The sequence below is a fragment of the Fundulus heteroclitus genome, chromosome 21 (assembly GCF_011125445.2).
Source record: "Fundulus heteroclitus isolate FHET01 chromosome 21, MU-UCD_Fhet_4.1, whole genome shotgun sequence".
Classification (NCBI taxonomy): domain Eukaryota; kingdom Metazoa; phylum Chordata; class Actinopteri; order Cyprinodontiformes; family Fundulidae; genus Fundulus; species Fundulus heteroclitus.
In genome coordinates this window covers 26,612,576-26,629,301 of record NC_046381.1, presented here as the reverse complement: position 1 = coordinate 26,629,301, position 16,726 = coordinate 26,612,576, and positions in this window count along the sequence as shown.

The window sequence follows — 16,726 nt, the reverse complement described above, 5'->3', positions numbered from 1 at the left end:
ATTTAGTGGAATCCATCCTCACACAATTATTTACTGCCACTTCACACTGTAGCCTTTAAGAATATGTCTGATTCCCTTAATTATTTTACTTTTTAATGTTAACAGAATTGTGAGAAATGCAAGACAGCAATACTGAATTAGGAGGTTGGGTCTGGTGAGAAGCCCCCCCCCCCCCTTCCCCCCAACTTCCTTACCTGGAATTCTGACTTCAACTTGACTGCAATGATTTTGTATGCTGGAATCCAAAAATTCAAGCCAAACTCTGTTGGCATTAAAAACTTTTATTTTTAAACCTGCCTCTTGCCACCTTAAAAGGAAGGTGGCAAGAGACAGATTTGACCAGAAGCAGCCGATGTATTCCCAGCGTGGGTAAGGCGAGACAGAATCCCCAGGAACAACCTTAACCAGGCAGTGTACACAATCACTAGTTGACCCAACTAGTGAGAACAGGGGTCCGTTCTTCGTACGTCGCTAACTCAGTAGCAGGATTTCATTGTTGACGATTTGGCATGATCTTGGATCGTTTGGTTCTTTGAAACTCATCTTGGACTTGTTGTCATAGCAACATGTGCGCCAGCTTAAGCCTGCTCGAGAGCAGGCTTATTTCATGTAAACAAGATTAAATCACGGCTGTATAAGCGGAGGAGATGGGGAAGTCTGCCGTAGCCATGTCCATTTTTACGACTGCAACCTGTTGCGGAAGGTGCAAGAATAATTTCAGAGTTTTTCCAATTAATTGCGTATTGCGCAATAGACAGGATCCTTTAGCGCAGCACGACAGTGTAATTGTAGAGAGATTTTTCTTGGTGGCTGTTATAAACAGACAAGCACATCATTTAACAGTGGCTTTTAAAGAGGAAAAAGTGATGTTGGAGCCATAAATAGAAAATATTTAAGTTATTTGTATGATGGTTTGCTTTTTATTTTTATCATATTCAGTAAGAAGATTTGTTCAGGCCATTTTATTGTGAAGTTTAGTTTACTTTGAAAGGCTTGCTTCCTGTCGAGCCGTATATTGTATTAGAAAAAACTATGGATGGATTATCTAGCCACTGAGCAATACAGTTTTACCGTGTAAACTGTGGATGACTTGGAAAAGGAAAAACTTAATTTTTTATGGATAAAGATTTTTTTTAGTTAAGATTCCCAGTTTGCACGTGTCCTTTACTTCCCGTCTCTAAGGAATGACACTGACATTTGGATCTCTTGACATAACAAGTGCTTTTTTAAAATAAAGTATAATAATTAAAGGCTATCATTTTGTATAATATTCTTGTATTTCACTTTTACTTGTCCCCATGTTCTAGTGGGTCCCGTGGAGGCTCTGATATAAAAGAACAAAGTAAATATGAGATTGTTAAAATGCAAAAATTCATACTGTAGAAAGTGATAGAAACATCTGCCATGGACAGTATTTACACATTAATTTGTCTGCTACTTTTTTCCAGCCCTCTCTCCTGGCTTTAACAGATTTTGAGGTGTTTTAATTAATGACTCAAATTCGGCATAACCTTCCAAGCTCTGGTTCTGCTTGGGAGAAAAACTGTGGGCGTTCTTTGGCCATGCTGAACAGCCAATAGCAGCGCTGCTGATCATTGTTTCTACTATCGATACATTTAACCTTTTAAACCAACGCATGAACGCGCAGTTATCTCAGATAACTCAATCCAGCCATACTAATCATAAACAACAGGTGTGTTCGAAGAACCCAATTAGCCGGATCATGATTAGCCGGATGAAATCATCTTGGATGTGTCATTTGATCTCGGATATTTTAAGCAACGTACGAAGAACGGACCTCAGATCAATAGAAAAAAAACATTGGAGAAAAGCACATGCATGCAGCAAAACGAGACAAGCTGTTCTGGCAGGAAGTGATGAGTGAGGCAGGTATATAAAGGCAGAGTACCAGGAGAAATGACTTGATGGTAATTAATGGCAGCAGCAGGTGGAGCTGATAATGCTACTGAGTGGTAGCTGGGAGATGACTGAGATGAGTGGAGCATGGAGTTTGTTTGTTTTTATCTTTCATTCTTTTTTTCCATAGTGATGTCATCATACTATGTATGGCTGTCACAACGCATAAATATAATAAATACAATGACAAAGACACATTCCATGCAATAAAGGAGTAGGAAGAAGAACAATTCTCATTAATGCCTACCCTTTTTGTATTTCAAAAGGAAAACATAAATCAAATCAGACAACGTTCTCAAATATGCTTGAGAACAAAAAACAAGACAAACAAAAAATGTATGGTTCCGATGCAATATACCTATACATACATACATACATACATACATACATACATACATACATACATACATATCTATACACACATAATTTCTTTTTTATATTATTATTATTCCATCCATTCATTTTCCAATAAGCTTTATCCCTTATGGAGTAGAGAGAATATAATAATAATTATAAATATATATATATATATATATATATATATATATATATATATATAGATAGATAGATAGATAGATAGATAGATAGATAGATAGATATATATATATATATATATATATATATATATATATATATATAGATATATATAGATATATATAGATATATATATATATAGATAGATAGATAGATGGATATTTTAATATATATATATATATATATATATATATAATATAATATAATATATAGATATTTTCATACAATATAAATTTATATATTTAAACTGAATAATATTTGAACAAGATTTTAAATAATTTTCCAGGGAGTTCCATTGTTTCACTCCAACCACAGAAACCACATTTGTTTTAATGTGGTCCTTGCCAAAGGAAATTTAAAGTATTTTTTTATCAGCTTGTTTCACTGTTTACAGTAAAAAGAGTTTGCAGACCAGGGATCCGTTCTTCGTACGTCGCTACTCAGTTAGCTGGATTTGATTGTTGACTATTTGGAATGATCTTGGATCGTTTGGTTCTTCGAAACTCATCCTGGACTTGTCATAGTAACATGTGCGCAATCTTAAACCTGCTCGCGAGCAGGCTTATTTCAGGATTAGATCCCAGCTTTATAAGCGGAGGTGATAGGGAAGTCTGTGCAGCCAGTGAACCGGGACCACCTAGTGGCAGAGGAAGGGACAGAATTGTGGAAAACAAGTTTTTTAATGTTTAATAAAAGACGAAAACAAATAATGCTTAGTTCCTGTCGTTTTATTTAAACAATTCTTTATAAAGAAAAGACAGCAAATCATCTTTTGTCTGTAATAAGAGATAGTTATGCAAAGTCAGCAATACTACTGTCAAATGGTGTATTTTGAAGCAACTCGATCTCTAGTGCAATGATTCTCTTTTTCAAGTTGTGGTGGTCAATTTCTCTACTTAATTTGTGGTTTTTTCAGGTCAAAATACTAATTTTTTTGTTTGAAGAAGCCGTTTATATAGGGAACGGATGGCACCCTGTGTCATTTTGTGAAAGAAAAAGGATGAAACATGCCTCATGCAACAAACGTAAAAAGAACCTGGGGAGGGGGGGGGGGGGGGGGGGGGGGGGTCAGCCTTTCTCTTGGTGGCTGTTACAGTGGCTTTTAAAAAAGAGGAAGAAGTTGGTTTTTAAAATACAGTTTAATACTTAAAGGCTACCATTTCTAAAATATTCTTGTACTTCACTTTTTTCCCCATGTTCTAATGGGTCCTGTGGAGGCTCTGACATAAAAGAACAAACTAAATATGAAATTATTAAAAAGCAAAGATACATACTGTAGAAAGTGATAGAAACATCTACCATGGACAGTATTTACGCATTAATTTGTCTGCTACTTTTTGCCAGCCCTCTCTCCTGGCTTTAACAGACTTTGAGGTGTTCCCTGTCGTTTTAATTAATGACTCAAATTCGGCATAACCTTCCATTAAAAGCTCGTGTTCTGCTGGGAGAAAAACTGTGGGCGTTCTTTGGCCATGCTGAACAGCCAATAGCAGCGTTGCTGATCAATGTTTCTACTATCGATACATTTCCCCTTTTAAACAAACGCATGAAGGCGCAGTTATCTCAGATAACTCAATCCAGCCATACTAATCATAAACAACAGGTGTGTTGGAAGAACCCAATTAGCCGGATCATGATTAGCTGGATGAAATCATCTTGGATGTGTCATTTGATCTCGGATGTTTTAAGCAACGTACGGACCCCATGTGGCAATAGGCCATATTTTGCTTTATGCAAAACTAATAATGTTCTTAATACAACTAGATCCTTCAATTTTAGTAGTCCTGGTTTAATAAATAGTTTATTTTAAAGCAGACTTGTTAATTGTTCTTATAGCCCTCTTTTTTTACAATAAATAAAAATATCAAATTAGTAGCATTGTCGTGGGTTCTTGCTAGTAGCCCATATGGTGGGCCTGGACACCATAAACTTGATTCCTCCCAAAAATAAAAATGCACAGTAGTAGGGGAAAAAATGTCCAAAATGTCTGAATACATACAGAACATTTAAATTTATTGGTCTTTTCAAAAATACTTCTCTTTGTGCTACACAGCAATGTTACCTTCACTGTAACCTAGCCAGACTGACCAACTGGTACCAGACTCTGCTTTTTAAAGGCATACTATGCAACATTTTTCAGTTAATTAATGTGTTCCATACCGTTTTGGATGATTAACACTAGAATTACCAGAGAAGGGTCATTTAACATTTCTACCTTTGGAGCCCAGAGACGGGTCGACTGACCTGAAGGATTTTAATTAGCATCCTATAAGCAGTTGTGAACCGGTGCTTTTGTTCTGTAAATAAGGCCATTACTGGTGCACCAAAGGAAGGGGGAAGCTTAACTCCCTACTAACTGCCAGGTACAGCTGGGAGCAATGACCAGAAGTATTTGTTTCTAAGTCAAGAGGACTGAAATTCCAGCATGAGAAATATACAAAGGTATAAGAGGCAATGGCAATTTGGACAATTTGGTATTCGTACTACTTGAACTGTTATGCATTTTGTTAAATTATGATTACAAACATCAGTGTATTTCATTGGTATTTTATGACATTGACTCGTACAAATTAGTGCATAATTGTAATGTGAATAGAAAAGGATCTGTGGTTTAAAAAGTGGTTTTCAAAGGCAAATCTGAAAAAGTGTGGACTGCATTTGTATTCAGGGCCTGACAATCCTAGATTTAAAAAAATTGCTTAATTACTAAATTCTAGTCAACACAAAACTTACTGTTCGATTGAAACAATAAGCTTGTTATTGTTCGATTGAAATCGGAAAGAGAGGGGCATACTTAGACATGACCAGGACATGGTCATCAGCCTAAACTGACAGGGTATCACTCAGACAAACATCTCCTTCTTTAAAATAATTTTCAGAACTACCTTGTTTGTGATGGTAGCACAGAGTAGGCTTTTTTTCCTACCCTGACTCCCAAGCAGCTAGTTGATTACATACATACATACATAATAAACCATACACGATGGTTTTAGAGATTTTGTATCCCAAAAATGCTGCACTTTGCTAATAACAAACAGTTGTTTGTTATTATAGTATTTAGTTTTATCCACACTGCAGGGTAATAGTTGTAAAGTGATAGTGTTGATTGCTTTTATTCTTTGGGGGATGCTATATTCACTAGATACAGGGAAACTGGTCAGAGTAAAAAAAGGGGACCTTGTTAAATGCAGTGCAATTATAATCTAATGAAATAAAAGTTGTTTTCTTGGGTGTTCTGATGTATGAAATCAGCAAACAGCTCCTTAATTTTCAAGGAAAACTTGTAAGGAAAACACGGGTTGCCTACAGTAAAATGTGTCTTTTTTTTATTATTATTATTTAACCCCATCCAATGATAGCCCTGCAGTAACTTTGAACGCCAACCCGTGTTGCTAATTTAGTTAGTTTTCTACTGTAGAGCTGCCTCCATCATAGATCGCACCCACCCCCAACATGGACTATTCATACGTACCTTCTGGCCTGACAGTACAGAAGAATGCTTTTGTGAGTTCGGCTCTCCTCCCCCCTTGCTGATTCCTCAGGCAATGGCCCTATTTACAATTGAACAAGGGATGCTAATTTGAGCCACCAGAGTCGTCAGTTTGGACTCAGGGTCTTTTGACCCTCTTTCGGGACTTCAGGGGGGAGGTCTAAAACCCTGGTAATGCTAGTGTTAAATGAGTCATTTCAGGTCGAACAAAGGTTTTCTCGGCCGCCCTGGGGGTCTGTGGGGGAAATACAGCACTTGCAATTGCAAGAGCTCACGGCCCGCACACACAGAAGTCTCGCTTTACGGCGAGAACTCCATGTGTTTTTGCCCTGCCATTCACTATATGCACGCGCGAAAGCAACAACAAAGAACCGCGTGTTAACGTCAAATAAACATGCAAGCATATCGAGTTTTATTATTATTATTATTATTTTTTTTTTTTTTTTTTTATGTTGGCGAGACGCTACCGCGGCGGCCGCGGCGAGGCGGCGGCTGCGGCTTGGCGAGGCGGTGGCGGTAGCGTCTCGCCAACATAAAAAAAAAAAAAAAATAATAATAATAAAACTGGCGAGGCAGCGGCGGCGGCGGCTTGGCGAGATAGCGCTGCGGGAAGCTTGATGTTCATACTTTCACTGTGTTAGTCATTGTTTGTACTGTCGTTTTTCCACTTTTCGTTGCGTTCGCCTGTCTGCTAAGCTCAAAACAACCGCGCCTGGCTTGACGGAGAAACCAGAACAGCTGAGCATCTTTATGATAGTGCACTTTTACTTTCGCCCTCTGGGGGGGAGCCTCGCTGGAAAATCAACCCCGGTTGCATAGTATACCTTTAAGTAACATGAAACTACCGGTGTCCAAAAGAGCAGCCACATTTTTTGTCCATAAACAGTTATTTGTTGATGTTTTCAGTTCCAACAATCCCCTCTTCAAGCCGGGGCGGCTTTGTGGCCTGGTTGTTGGCAGTAATAACAAACAAAGTTCCTACCCGGTTGGTGGTGGTTTGGTTCCCGGGATGGGTTACCTGCAAAGCTTTGCTCAGTTGTGGATTTTAGTTGGACAGGCTGCGATGTAGCTCTGCGACTCCCGCTGATTAACTTTGCACAGGATCCTCCCTCCCGTGCATTAAGGAACTGTGTCGCCCGCTTTGCTGCCTGATGTCCATATTTTGGCTCTTGTTCCTTCACCAGTGTTCTTATCACAGGAGGTAGAATGATGGCCTCTCCAATCTGCTCCTTAGTGTGCTGTGCAGGTTGAACCCAGCGGCTGTAAAGCCCCTTTCAGTCGGAAATAAGTCTGTGCAGGGCTTTCATCAGATGGAACCATGGTGGACCGGAACCGCTGACTGTAGGTCTCTGGGGATATGTCAAACTTAGCCAATAATGCTGTGTTCAGTACAGTATAGTAAAGAGGGACATGTAGTTGAATGAGTGTGTTCGCACGTGCATTGTTGTGTGTGCGTGTGTATGTGTTTAAGTATCAGTGGGAGGGACCGTGGTGCTTCGTCACAAGCATGTTGCCCCACACCTCCAGGTAGTACATTGTACGACTGTGGCCTGATGGGTTGAGTAGTCTGGCAATCAGAAGGTTGTGGGTTTAATTCCAGCTTCCCCTTGCCACATGTCGCTGTGCCCCTGGGCAAGGCAATTAACCCCAAGTGTCTCGGTGTATGAATGTGTGCTTGTTAGTGAGAGAGACTGGGTGAATGTGGCTATGGTGTACAGCACTCTGGGTGGTCAGCATGACTGGAAAAGCGCTATACAAGATCAGTCCATTTACCATTTATAAATATGGCAAAATCAAGTAACAATAAAGAACTGTCATTGCTTTATAATTGAACATATATATCAATTTACTCAAAACAGCAACACTATTTTACTGCTGCGTGAGACTTCCATTTCAATTTCTCAATAATGAGTACTCCTAAGAACCAGAATTCCGATACCCTCTCAATAATAATGCAATTTAAATTCAAGTTAATATTTCAGGGGCGTTTTTGACTTGTGAATAACACAGATTTTGTTTTACATAAATTTAATGATAATTTTTTTTTGTGGATGCACCATTTCTTGCTCAACAGTTTTAATTAGTTTTTCTAAATTCCTACCAGACACAAAAAAGCTGTATCATCTGCGAAGAGAACAAAACGCAATATCTTTGATGCTTCACAGAGGTGATTTACATATAAAATAAAATGTTTAGTTCCCAGAACAAAGCCTTGAGGAATTCCACATGAAATTTAAATGAATTTAGATTCTTGGCTCACATATTCAACATATTGTTGTCTGTTTTCTTAATAACTAATAACCCAGTTTAATGCTCAACCTCTTATTCCATATATTTGTAATTTTGCAATCAATATGGTGTGATCAAGTGTATCAAAAGCCTTCCTTAAGTCAATAAAAACTGTATAGTTTAAAAGTATCGTTTTTATTTTGAAATTCTGTGGTAATGTCGTCTGTGATTGTTAGAGCTGTTGAGCAAGTGCTTCTAAAACCAAATTGATTGTTATTTAATAAAAAAAAAGTTTTTCTATAAAATTATCTAATCTATTGACAAAAGACTTTTCCAAGATTATTGAAAATTGACAGAGCAAATATATAGGCCTGTAATTGTTAAGATTGTGTTTGTCACCAGATTTAAAGAGTGGGATAATTTTTGCCACCTTCATTTTAGCTGGAAATGCACCAGTATTAAACGATAAATGAAATATGTTTAGTTGTCTGCTGATACAATGTATAGTCTCTTTGAGAATAAACATCTAAATCATCACTATCATGTGAAATTTTACTATTTAATTGAGAGACAGTGGCAACAATTTCATTCTCACCGTTTTCACAGTGATATAGGGATTACATCACTTTGTTTTCAACATCCCAGTTTTGGAAATTTGTTGTTGCACAAATTAACAACTAAAAAGACATCCACTGAACTGAACTAAACTCACCTATTTGCACAATTGTAGTGGAACCTGCTTTTAAAGTTATTTTCATTCTGCAGTGAAGGAGCTCTGATTTGTTGTCTCAAATATCTTTAAATTGCAGCCAGATGCTTTTGTTTTCTTCTGTCCCTTATAGTTATTTTACAGGACAACCTAACCAACTCACCCTCTACTCACAGCTGCACTTACTGCACCTCTCTGTTTTCACATAATGGTATGGCCCTGCTGCACCCCTCTCTGTTTTTCACACAATGGAATGGCCCTTATATGATTGGCCATATGGCCACCATGTTGACCAATCAATATGAGTCCTGGCAAGAGGAGGAAAGGCTGAGCAGCAAGTAGAAACTCTAATCTTCTGCAGTTAGAAACTCAGTTGAAACCAAGCAGCCTGCTGTGCAGTTTTCTTTTCTGGTAAATTTAAAGTATCCCTACACCTTTAAAACATTAGCTCTCTTTCTCTGCGCTGCTTTTTGCCTGTTGCGTTCTGTCTCCATAGCGGATGACAACGCTTGGCATCCATGTATTAGTGTGCTGGGCCATTATTAGCATTAGCCGCCTGGCCAGAACACAGTTCACTGAATAAATAAACAATTTAACAAAGCTTCGAGGCAGATCATTTTGCCCAATGAATTTTATGAATGGAAGTCCTCAAATCATTTAAGGAATCGTGACAGCCCTAATTATATCAAGCATGATATAATTTCTTTATGTATGGCACTGATTCTATCCTTCTGTGCCCAGGCAGCTGCATTTCAGAAACGAACAGTGAAAGTGTGGATTAGAAGACAGGGTTGCCAGTTCCTGCGAGAGAAACAAGCAACCAGTTCTATTACCTGTACTTGGTAAACGGTAAAATCGGACAAGCCCAAAATTGCTGATAATAAGCAGACATGGCAACACACTGGAAGCCTGGAAGACAATGCAGGACTGACCGTGTTTTTGTGGAGCTGTGAGTGCTAGCCTTGTGTGGAAAAGTCTGCAAGGATGTTTAGTGACAGCCAAGACAGTGATGTAAAAGGATTGATAATATCTCAAACATTGGTATTGTACTTGCAATTATCGAAAACGTATTAAATTGGATGGTAACTGGTCCATAAGCAGATTCTAAATTAATGTGAATATTAATCCGATGAACAAAAATGATCTGTTTTTGGATTAGCATAACGGTGCTCACCACTGCAAGATGAGCACCTGATGTTTCCAACCTAGACAGCCCCATCTGGAATAGGCCTTGCTTTTCTTTTCCAATTTGTCAAATGGTTTGGTGTAAAATCCTTGAGGCAGAGCAAAAGTCGTTCTTCAGCGTTTCAATAAATCGCTCCTACGCCCTTGTATCTGCTTCTGTAACAGCATGAACCAAAATCCTTCAGACCGTTAGGTACCCATCAGCTGCTTCAGGACTCCTAGCAAACATGCAATCCATTCAGGCCTCCTTCAGGAGCTTGACGGCCTGCATCAGTGCTGGTGTCTACCAATGGCTCTTCCGGTTACCAGCCCACTGGCACCAGTTGCCTTCCAAGCACAGAGGCTGAAAGCTGCATCAGCACTGTTGGCTCTGGGCACGGCTCATTCAGATATTGTGTCCCTGACCTCCCTTGGGATCAAGGAGACAGTCTCCCAGAGGTGTGACTAGCAGATTCTGAGTTATTTCTGCTGCACTATTACACAAAAATGATAGTAATCTAGGGTGTAAAGTAGACAAGAAAATTGTGATATATATTCAAGCCTGCCATAGTTTCCACCAACTACTTTTTGCAGCTATCATGGTGCTCTTAAAATTTGTGTTGGTGTGTAATTAGGCTTGTTTGTTCCCTCCTGTCTCACTCTCATCAGAGCCATGATCTGTTTAGACTTATAATATGGCAGAGGCATGTTAATTTTTCTGCAGTTTGTTTTGTTCTGTATGGGACAGATTAAGGGGGACCAGTGTGATGACAATCAAGAAAAAAGATACATTCTGGCGCCTCAGTCAGTGAGCTGTAGGAGTCCTGCAGAGATCAATCAATGGCATGTATATGGCAATCTGTCTCGGTCGAAAACTATCTGCAGAGTACTTGGAATAGCAGGGACCAAGCCTAAAAGCTGTTAATGCTGAACAACACTGCAAGTTAAAGTAGATGTACAGTGTTAGAAGAATCATAAATACACATTTGCATTTATGTGCTTTGCTACTTTTATATATGGAAAAAAAAAAAAAAAAAAAAAAAATATATATATATATATATATATATATATATATATATATATATATATATATATATATATATATATATATATATATATATATATATACAGCTAAGAAAGCAATGACAGACATAAATATGCTTTCTTGGTCTGTTATAGATAATTCCAGTAAAAAACTGGAATTGAGTTTGGGGTTGTAAAACAGTTTAACAAAAGTATAAACACAAATAAGAAATCACAAAATGTAACCTTACTTACATTTATTCTGAATGACAAATGATAGAGCACATTTGATGTCATCCATCCTACCATGGTCTTTAGATTATCTTTTTATAAGGGCTCCTAAAGCAAGCCAAGCAAATTAACTCAATGTGACCAGTCACATCCTCCTTTGGGATTTCTAGGAACTGATAGTGTATGAAGCTGGGGAGACACAATATGGAATACTAACACTCTGAAATATCAGTAGCTGTGTCGCTTGATCATCACAGCTCCTAACACAAGAATGATGGCTGAGTGTGGTCTGAACTTTACAGAATAAATATAATTTTGACTTTATGAGGCATTTGTATTGTTATACAGACAGTTTTATTATTGTGGGATCAAAAGCCCTCACTCATAGTTTGATTGTCAGAAAAGCTGTGATTTTTCATGATCCTCTATTGTTTATGTTCTGTGCTTTCCTTAGTTCCCTGGCTTAGTCTTTCCCCTCAGCTGTTAGATATTTTGTTGATTGTTTCCCGGTGTACTTAAGCTTCTGTTTTCTGTTTCTCCTGTTGTGCCAGTTCAGACGTGACAGAAAACGGCATCAATTCGGGACGTAACGGACTGCGTTACCCATGATGCAATGTGGTCAAAATGGCCACCAACTCATGTGGTCAAAATGGCCACCAACTCCCATCACGCAACACGGCAAAATGGCCGCCGATCAAGATAAGGTTGCTATGGTGATGGCTATAAAAGCCGATCACACACGACAATCTTCCTTCTTCCCTGGCTTTTAGCCAACCCGAGAAGACACAGCTGTTTCGTTGGGGCAATCCCACGCCACGTGTTCGAGTTTCTCGCTGGACCGAGATTTTTCGACGCAACGGTTATTCCCTGCTTTGTATAACAGGAGGTCGACTAAAATAAGTACTTTTAAATTCCCTCTGATCAAAAGACTGAGAGACGCCGTATCTCCCAGTGATCGAAGAGGACCCCGCTTTGTCTGGCCAACAAAGCGACTGTGAACCCGGAGGAAGAAACGAAGGAGCTTTTTCCCCGTCTCGCTGCAGCCTGTGGACAACTGCGCTCGTCAAGGCGCGTCCAGAAAGCCACACTACTCGGAGCGCTCCGGACCAGCCCCGAGGCACCTCAAAGTAACGGGGTTTTCCCCTTTTATTTCTGTCTCACCAACAGGGTGTTTAGAAGTGCCTGGGCAGGCGTAGAACTTTGTAGGTGTTGGTTAATGCTTTTATTCCACGACGAAGTTGGAATTATTTTACTGAGCATTTTCTTTGTATGTGCATGCATTTTACAATTGATTTTGCTGTGTTGAATTGTGATCCATCAAGAACCCCGCCGTGGGTTACCGCTTCATTTCTTTTCATCTCCTTCCCTTCTTTCCCCCCTCTCTCTTTTCGCTTCTTATCAATTTAATCTTTTAAATTGATAAAAGAAGAAGGTGACATATATATATATATATATATATATATATATATATATATATATATATATATATATATATATATATATATATATATATCCATCCATCCATCCATCCATTTTCTGATCCGCTTTATCCCTCATGGGGTCGCGGGGTGCTGGTGCCTATTTCCAGCGTTCACTGGGCGAGAGGCGGGGTACACCCTGGACAGGTATATATATATATATATATATATATGTATATGTGTGTGTATATATACATATATATATATATATATATATATATATCTATATATATATATATAAAGAGAGAGGGAGGGAGAGAGATAGAATTTAGCAAATAAATAAGGGAAAGTTCCACTGAAAGTCCCATTTTGTCCAAATGTTACAGAAGAGATCACAACAATAACAAATAAAATTGAGCAACTCCCGCCGTCAAAGTGACTTAACAGAGATTTTGAGGGGCTTTTATTTTGAAATTCCACATCAGATGTGGATTAAATTTGTTTTTGTTTTTTTACGGCTCTATTGGCTCGCTTTTTATGACAGTAGGCTGACAGGAAGGGGGTGGAAGAGGGGGAGAGACATGCAGCGAAGGACTGAGGGCCGGATTCAAACCCGGGTCAACCGTGTCGAGGACTAAAGGCCTCCGTATATGGGTTGCACTACCCGATGTGCCACAAACACACCCTGGATTGACTTTGTTGAGCAGCATCTGGATGTGTTCTACTGTCATGCTGAATAAAAAGCATTCATTGAAAACTTACGGTTTAATAGCTACATTGACAGCAACTTATGTCAAAGTGATTTAACACAGATTTTGGGCGGCTTTAATTTATTAGTTAATAACAAAGCCGCGTGAGAGCTGGCTTGACTGTTGTTTTCAAAGTACCGGCTGGCTTGACCGCAGTAGTGCATCACATCTTGCCCATGTTCAGCTATCCTGGAGTGGCCAAAGCTCGTGAAGCTAATCGCTGCTTCGCCCTGGAGATTTCAGACACACCTAGTTGTAAATTGTTAAATAATTGACTGCAGCCACCCCAGGTTCTTTTTCTGAATAATAGTGTGTTTCTATTGTAGACTTCTGCAGTAAAAAGACTCTTGGAGACAATATTTAATCTAAAAGGCAGAGGGACGTTTACAGCTTCAGTACTGGGCTCTCATACACAACAATGCGACGGGTAGATTTCCGGACTTCCGAGAGCCCTGTTCATTCCTCACACAGACATTAACTAGGACCCATTGTTTACACCCATTCAGGGGCGTGCCCAGTATGATCAGTGCTCCGTTCATCACATTGATGGAGAGGACACTATAATGCAGATGTGTCCTAGCTGACACATTTCCCCTAACCAGTCATTCTGTCCCATCTAAGTATGTCAAACTCTGTGCCTCCAGAGTCCGTTTATCTGTAATCTCCATGGTAACCGACATTGCAGTCTAGTCTCTTTAATCTCACAATCTCTAATAAAATTAAAGCTTTATATTTTATCTTTTGTCTCAGCCTTGGCGGAACACGTTAATAGTTTTAAAGACTTGTGCCGCATGTATGGATGAACACTTGAAACTTAAGAGCTTCGTTGTGAAAGGAGAGAAAGCCTTGATAAGTCCACAGATCTGATACTGCTTGTTTTATTATAGAAAGCTGATGGTTCCCCTTTCTTTTTTTCCCTTCAGGTGCAGTTCATGGTTTGAAAATAATAAAATGATATTTTGGTGTGATCCACTCTGTTGACATCTCTGTGTTGGGAGAGAGACAGAAGCGGAGAGGCGGAGCCGTTTAGTTTGCAAAACGTCAGGCTTTCATGCCGGGGAGAGGTTCAAGGGTTTACTCGGTGTCTGCGCTTCATATAGTGCATACAAACACCAAACCATACCACTGTTCTCTCTGGATGTTTTCATCCACTGAGTTAAAATGTGAGATCTTTTACAGTCTAAAACTGGGGCATCAAATGCAGTTTGATTGAGCTCATCCTTGTGCTAGTGCACCTAGGGAAAGAAAATTGGGCATAAGAATACACTCAGACCAAAACATCACTTCTGACGATCAAATAAACCACCAGCCCAATTCATAGACTATTTCAGCACAAGTTACATGTTATGTAAATATTGCATGCTACATCAGTCCTTGTACATATTTTTCTTCCAAGGATGTTTATGCTACATGTTTTTCTTTAAAGAGTCAAACAGGATGTTAGAAATGTAATGCTTTTCATTGAGGGTTTTACGTTTTTTAAGGGTGTCCTTTAGGGATGCTTATGTCTTGTTTTTTCTGTAAGTGTTCTTAATTTAGGTCTGCCCCTTATCATTCTGAGTGTCCGCCAAAATTTCATTACGGTTACAATAATAAAGACTCTTGAAAAGTTAGTTTAGAGCCCTGCTCCGCTCTCCCTTACAGTACCTTCACTAAGACTTAAAACTTAGAGCTTTATCAACAAATTATTGGCCATCCTTTTGTCCTTTTCATTCATCAGAATGAAATTGTATTCCGATAGAGAGGGCTAGTTTATGATCCATCTGATCAGCGTCCATCTCAACACTTGCTCCGATTTCTGCATGCCTGTGAAGGATAATTCAACAACTCAGCTAATGTCAGAGGTTCTACTTTGAATAAAGCTTGGTGTAAGTAAACACGTCACGATCGGATTGTTTGATTTTGAGCACATATATACAGTGTACTCAGAATACTTTGCTTTTAATCCGCACACATTTTAATCACATCAGTGAGCTTTGCACATGTAAACAAGCTCCTGTCATTAACCAGCTTACAAGCTAACAGCCCCATTAGACAAACTATCAGACTGATGTTCAGGCGGCACCCCGAAGCACGACTTCGGCCGTGCAGGACTGTTGAGGTTTTCTCGTGTTGAAATGGAACAAACGGAAAATATTATAATGACTTATCCTGCTGTTGAGCTCTCTTCACTCTCATCAATGTATATATGTTATTTCAGGTCCTGTGTTACTGTGGATCTCTCATGCCATGTCAAATCTTGCACGTTACTTATTCTTCGGTTTTGTAAAACTCAACATGCTCCCTATCTTTTGAGGACTTAGTTTCTCTGTGTCGTCATTTGTAGAATTTACTACAAAAAAGTAGAATTTGAAAATGCTGTCTCCACTCTGCCTCGCTTCCTCCTACTTGCTCTGGAGCCAGTAAGCATTAACAACGCTCTGTGTGTGAGGTAAATGGCTCCGCGACATGAGGAGTGATGCATTAATTGCGCGACACACCGAATCGATGATGAAATTTGTTGGCAACACTTTTTTTTGTTAATTTTTAGCAATTTTATTGATTCGTTGTTGCAGCCCTAGCTAAAAGCAATCTTTGGTAGTCGCTCAATCAGCTCTGAAAATTCTACTGAATGTCCCTCCTTTCATCAAACGGATTTGATGGAAGCAGTCCAAGATTAGTAAAGTGCAGAACGTAGAGTGCTACCCATTATCAATCTGGCTTGCCAGGTTAAGTGTTTATGTGAGGCTGTAATAATATGAAATGTGGAGATGAATGCAGATGTGTTTGTCTAAAGTACATTGAAATTGGGGTTGTCAACCTCAAAACTCAAAGGTTTCTCTTGAGCATTAAAATTGAGGTAAAGGATGGAGCCTTACATAGCAGATTGGCAGCTTTGCATGATGCTTCCCCCATGACTGCAGGATCCATCGCCCCACACATCAAATTGGCTCCTTCTTGCCCTGCTCGCACCCACACCAATACAGCACTGACTGAGGCACCCCCAGAGATCCCCAGTGATAGCAGAAGGAAGCCCCCACAGATTAGTTGCCCCTGGGCATGAACAGTATGGTGAGAACCTGGGCCTGCCAAGCAAAGTGAGCCAGGCCCAGGTACCAGGTACCAGGTACCACACAGACCCCGGTAGGTGCACCAAGCCTCCAAACGTCTTCTGTCCACCCAGACAAAACCAAAGTCCCTCAACACCACTCCCAACTTCAAACCCTTTTCCATCTCACCTATGTCCCCACGTCCTGATTTCACGAGGCCCCCGCTACCATGC